This window comes from Dendropsophus ebraccatus, chromosome 12, assembly GCF_027789765.1.
Source record: "Dendropsophus ebraccatus isolate aDenEbr1 chromosome 12, aDenEbr1.pat, whole genome shotgun sequence".
Taxonomy (NCBI): domain Eukaryota; kingdom Metazoa; phylum Chordata; class Amphibia; order Anura; family Hylidae; genus Dendropsophus; species Dendropsophus ebraccatus.
In genome coordinates, this window is record NC_091465.1 from 27,850,674 (window position 1) to 27,857,585 (window position 6,912).

The following is a 6,912-nucleotide window of genomic DNA, read 5'->3' on the forward strand; positions in this document are numbered from 1 at the left end:
AATCAACACATACACCCATACATGCTGATTGTCTTCCCTGGTATAGATGAGATCTTTCATCAAGATGATTTTGGGATATTTCCCATGGTTAAAAATGGCTGACATTGATAGAAAGAGCATAACCAAGGCTTGCAAGTACTCCCCGGCCTCCTAATGTCACAGCCAGTGGTCATAATAATGTGACTTGCCTGTCACCTAAATAAAGGTTGAAGTGTTTGCTGTTATGGGACCCACCAGTAACAGAAGTGCTATATAAGTAAGCCACATTGCTGCTACAAGACCCGTTAAAGGTTTTCTGCTCTATATCATGCTCAGAGCTGCAGACATGGACAGATATCTGATAGGGAGATTAAAACAAGTGACATGCGTCTCTTAGCTTTCTAATCTCTGCTCTCGTGTCTTAGCTCTCTTGTCTCTGATGGCTGTTTGCAATGTTATAAAATTATGTTTTCCTTCCAAGTTCAGGTGCCACAGAGGTCGTGCTTAGGGTATTTTCACACAGGCATTAAAGGGAAAAATTCATACTTAGCCATGCTGATGGAGCTGAGCGGGACATTTCAGCAATGTATACTTACCTGTCCAGCTCCCCTGCCGCTGTCAGCTTTTTGAAAACTATCGGAAATGACCACTCAGCATCGAGTCTATGTTGACTGGCCATTTTGTATGGGAACAGTACGTCATTGGATGTTATGAAAACACCGTCACCAGCAGAGAGAGGGCATACCAGAATCCGGCAACAGCAGGGGAGCCGGACAGGTAAGTATACATTACTGACATGTCCCCCACAGCCCCAGGAGCTTGTAAGTATGACTTTTTTCTCCTCAATCCCAATCCAGGATAAAGCAATTAATATTTTATAGCCTGTATTTGAGTCTGGAGTGGGCTTCATCTTGTACACATATACATGTTATAGCTAGCAACTATAGTGCAGGGGTCGCAAGGTTGGGGTGGGGGTCAGGGGGAATTTGCCGCGACAGGCACAGCTCCTATTGAAGTGCATACGAGCTAAGTACATCAATACTGACACTACAATGGTAACAGAGCCAACTGCTTCTGTCTCCATTCTCATTGTGCAGAAAAAAAGGAAAAATGGCAGCACCTCCATACCTCTTGCATGTGACTAAAGTACAGACAAAAATACAAAAAATGCAACAGCAACCCACAGGTGCAAGCTCTTACTGAATATACTCCCCCCGGCCTACACATGATAAAAACCTGCTCTGTAGATATTAAAAAATGAGGGTCTTAGTAAACTATTTGATGAAACAGAGTGTACCATGTCACCACGTTAAGGTGTCCTCAGAGACATGGTCCCTACTCTAGCATTTTCACACTAGCAATGGCCTCTCCTGGGCTGATGAAGCCTACAACTGGGCAGATGAGCGAGTACTACTCGATCAAGTAGGTATTCAATCGAGTTATACACTATTCGAAATACTCGATTTCGATCGAGTGTTCGATCAAAAACCCAGTAAAAACTTGATTCCCCTCCCACCTTCCCTTCCATTTTTTTAAACCAATAACTATGCAGGGAGGAACAGGCACTAGGAGCACAATAGGAAGTGAAAAAAAAGCATCTGCATTCATTGGCTGGCTAAACCATGTGACCTTTACAGTAATAGAATAGTGGATTTGAGATTCAATTTCAGATGAGCCTTGGAGCTAGACAGGGAGACAGTGTGTAGCAGGGACAATCAGGAATTAGGTGATTTTAGGCAGGAGAGGCCCCCAGAGGCCCTTGTTGGGGCTAAAATTATAGAAAGAATATATTTATCTAAAGATATAGTGATATTAAATCGCAGCACATAGGTGTGTTCAGAGAAGCAGGCAGCTACACTACACACTGTGAGTACACTGTGAGGAATAGGCTGCAGTGTATCTGTCTGTATAGGGTATATGGCTGTATACTCCTTGTGTGCAAAGGCAAAAATACAAGCATGGTGCTACTGTTCTGTACTGAGTGCTGTGCGCAACATAAAAACATAAAAAACACCTGTTTCTTATTGTAAGGCATTCAGTTACATTATAGAGTGGGTATACTGCTGTATACTCCTTGTTAGAGGTGGATGCTGTATGTTTTTCCCCTTGCCTATGCCATCTATGGTTGTCATAGGCAACATGATTTAAAGGGATGCATGAAAATGTTTCTTTGACTTAAAATGTGTCTTTCTGCGTATACTACTGTTAAGGAAAGAAGGTTTTTGTGTATTTTTTCCACTTTACATAGAGGTTATATTGTTTTGGAGTTTATAGTTTATGATGATAGTGATAGTGGCGTAATACTGCAACTTTGGCGTGTTAGATGCAGCCAGGCATGCTTCCCCTGCTGTCCCAGTTGCATTCCAGAGATGTTGGCATCATTTCCTGAGGTGTCATTGTGGACTTGGTGACCTCCAAGTGGTCGAATTTTGAGTCAAGCATTTTTCTCCCATAGACTTTAATAGATTCAATAATCGATCGAATATTCGAGCATCAGGGTCTACTCGACTCAATATTCGAAAATATTTTGAATATTTCACTATTCGCTCATCTCTAGAAATTAATTGTTTCATCCTGGAAAACCTCTTTAACCATATGGTTTTGATTGGACTCCACGACAAATTCAGCGTCAGATGTTTTGTTCCCATTGATTTCAAAGAAAGATGGTGAACCAGTTGGAAAGAATTATTGATTGACGCGTCTCTTTTCTTTGCGGTATCAGGCAGGCTTGAACAGAGGTACAGGGCACTGCTGTGTATGGGGGAAGTTTTTGTCCTCACTAGTGATGAGCGAATAGTGAAATATTCGAATATTCGTACGAATATCTACCGAATAGAGACGAGCGAACCTGGAGCATGCTCGAGTCCATCCGAACCCGAACTTTCGGTATTTGATTAGCGTTGGCTGCTGAAGTTGGATAAAGCCCTAAGGCTATGTGGAAAACATGGATATAGTCATTGGCTGTATCCAAGTTTTCCAGACAACCTTAGAGCTTTATCCAACTTCAGCAGCCCCCGCTAACCAAATGCTGATCGTTCGGGTTCGGATCGACTCGAGCATGCTCGAGGTTCGCTCATCTCTACTCCTGAATATTCGAATATTCGATCGAATATTCGATCCCATTAAAGTCTATGGGATCAAGTATTCGATGATTGAAAAACATCTATTCGACCACTTGGAGGTAAAAAACGGAAGTTGAGGGATTTAAACGCTTATTGAATATTTATCGAATATTCGGCGAACTATTCGATAATATTCGATAGATCCTTACTATTCAATCGAATATCTATTCAATCGAACAGCATTCGCTCATCCCTAATCCTCACAGAGTAGCATGAGACAACCCCTCCGGGTCTAATTTCGGCAGTACTGCTCCTGTTGTTTGCTCCGTACCCCCCTCCTGCCTTATCCTAATAATATCAGCTTGAGGAAATGTGCAGCGTTACATAGCCGCCACATAATTTCCATTCTTCAAAGATGGGTACACAAAAGAGATACCAAACCCTAGAAAGGAAGGGGGAGTCGTTTCGATTTCCTTCACAATGAGTTTGCCCCTCCTCCGTGTAGATTCCTGGAATTCTCTGTGTATAGAAGAAATTTGTCCTTTTAAAGAGATGTTGAAAACCATTTTAATAAAAAGCCATTGTTTCCCTGTGAGAGGTGTCAAGAAGAAACTTTCTCTCCTTGTCTGCTGCATTAGACCCACGCTTCTAATATTCGTCTAATTCTGATCCGACTGTGGCCACCTTCATTACCGTGCCTACTGGAAGCTAATGAGATGTCTTGCTTTGTATCTCGGTGTATTCTAATGAGCTATTTTCCTTCCCTCTGGTGACAGATAAAAGATAACATCACAGTAAACCTAACCCCGTTCACTACTATTAGGAGAACGACACATTGTGACCCCAATCCAGTCAATGTATTTACAAATACATTTTCAGCATTTAATTTATAGGGAGGATGGCGCCTCACAATTCTGCCTTTACATACCTTAATGAGACGCCTTGAAATAGACCCATTATTTCTATGCTTCGCGGATAAAGCGTATATTATCTTCATATTTTATACACCTAACAAGAAGCCAAACTTTACAGCCTACCGATCCGGCACATAATGCTATACTCCCATCTAATTTATTTGTGATATAATAATTGGTCCTGAATGTAATTAATAATAAAAAGTTGTGTTAACTTTTTGTTTGTACCCAAGGGCAGATGTACCCTAATTTGATAGTTCATGCCCCATCTGCCTCCTTGGCGCACATTGTATAAATTACACTGGTAATGGGACCATAACCAGTTTTCTGACCTAGTTATTGATGTGGCTGTAGCAGAGCTGAAAGGGTTAATGAGCAGTTTCTTCTATGAACGTGCTAAAGGCTTACCTGTAGTCCTAATAGGCTACGACCTACAATATCCCTGCTGCCACCTCACTGCACTGTGACCATTGAATAGCGGCCGCACAGACCTGCCAATTCACACAATGGAAAGTGCGGCTCTGGCCGCACTTTCCATTGTGTGTTATGGTGAATTGGATGCAGCCACACATGGATGGATCCTAATTCAACATAAATGAAGTTCAGTTACTGTACCGGCCAGAATGATCTTCACTGACACCGGACGTTCTGTGACTCGGCCTTAAAGCGCAACTGTCAGCAGCATTTTGCTGACTAAAGTAAAGGCAGTGTACAATAAGGCTTTCTTTTACCCTGAATTAGGAGATATGACTCTTATTTCAATCTGTTGTTCCATTGCATACCTACAAACATTCCCTGGGCAAAAGCCCAGCAACATTCAACCTGTCAGTCTAAACAGAGTGGGAGTTTACTTGGCTACATAATCATGTTAGTTAGGAGAAAAGGGGCCAGACATTGCTGGGCTTTTGCAGTTTAGAGAAACACCCACTATTTTGCAGAAAACTTCTAATGATTATATCTCAGCATTGGAGGGGCAGATTGAAATAAGAGCAGGGCCGTATTTACCACTAGGCACCCGTGGTCCAGTGCCTAGGGCAGCACCTTGCAGGGGGGCAGCACCAGGGAGCAGGGGGACAGAAAAAACAAATTTTTTTGTTTTTATTTTTTTAGTTTCCCTCCTCCCGTTCAGACTTGACAGTAAATCTGGTGCCTTTTCCAGGGGGGTGGGGGGGGAGGGGGTGGGTGGGTGTGGGGGGTATGGTAGTATTGGTCAGGTCTGGTATCGCCAATAGGTGCGTGAAGATGGGGCATCTTCAGGTTTAGTGCCTAGGGCAGCAGCAGCTGTTAATACAGCCCTGAATAAGAGCTATATCTCCTGATCCAATGTGAATAGCAATATTATATAACAGGGGCGGACATGGACTGCAGAGGGCCCCTGTGCGAAAAATGTGCATGGGCCCCCATAAGCAAACCACGCCACCACATAACTCAACATACTCACCTGGCCTAGTACAGTCCTCCTGCGTATCACTCATGCACCAGGGAGCTGGAAGAACGAATGAACACTGCGCCAGGCAAGGTGAGTATGTGTATGGAGGAAGTTCTTGTGGCTGGAGGTACAATACCGCCTCCAGCCGCAAGAGTATGTATATATGCAACTGATGTTACTCAGACAGTATCCCTCACCTGCAACACTTCTTCCGTCCTGGGGGGAGGGGGGGGGGTTTGCAGGACGCTCTTATCTGCTGTCCCAGTTGCAGGGGTGTTGTTGCTTGTCTCACTCTGATGCTCTGTGCCAAGGTTGGGGGGGTTGGGGTTGATATGGAGGGGGGTTGTGGGCTGCTCTGATCCGCAGTCACACATATCATGGCACAATCTTTACCTCTTCACACATATCATACACTTCTTACCACATTACACATAGCACAGCACACTCCTTACATCACACATATCATACACTTCTTACCCCATCACACATAGCACAGCACACTTACCCCATTACACATAGCACAGCACACTTACCCCATTACACAAAGCACAGCACACTTACCCCATTACACATAGCACAGCACACTTACCCCATTACACATAGCACAGCACACTCCTTACATCACACATAGCACAGCACACTTACCCCATTACACATAGCACAGCACACTTACCCCATTACACATAGCTCAGTACACCTACCTCTGCACACATATCATAAACTCTTTACCTCATAACACATAGCACAGCACACTTAAAGGGGTAGTGCGGCGCTAAACAATTATTCCCAAAATAACACACATTACAAAGTTAGACAACTTTGTAATGTATTTTATGTATGTGAATGGCCCCCTTCCCCCTCACGCTAGACCCGGAAGGTGGTGCATTATACTCACCGCATCTCATGTCGACCCCCCCGTCCGCCATCTTGGGACAATGACGTAATCTTCGGGAGGCCAGCCGAATCGCTCCATCCGTCCCTCATGCCGGCCCCCCTCTGCCGCGTCATAACTGTGCTCAGCCGCGATTGGCTGAGCACAGTTATGCTCAGCCAATCGCGGCTGAGCTGCTGAAGACGCAGCAAAGGGGGGCCGGCATGAGGGATGGATGGAGCGATTCGGACGGCCTCCCGAAGATTACGTCATTGTCCCAAGATGGCGGGCGGGGGTCGACACAAGATGCGGTGAGTATAATGCACCACACTTCCGGGTCTAGCGTGGGTGGGGGGAAACACGGGGAAGGGGGCCATTCACATACATAAAATACATTACAAAGTTGTATAACTTTGTAATGTGTGTTATTTTGTGAATAATTGTTTAGCGCCGCACTACCCCTTTAAAGTTAATGTACCATCAGGCCTGGGCTAAAGCACTGGAGGCAGGCCGACCCACCGCCAGTGGGAGGAAACCCCAGCCCCTCTATGACATGGCTCTATTAGAATCTATGGAGCTGTATCATAGAGGGGCGGGGGTTTCCTCCCACCGGGGGTGGGTCAGCCTGCCTTCAGTGCTTCAGCCCAGGCCTGGTAC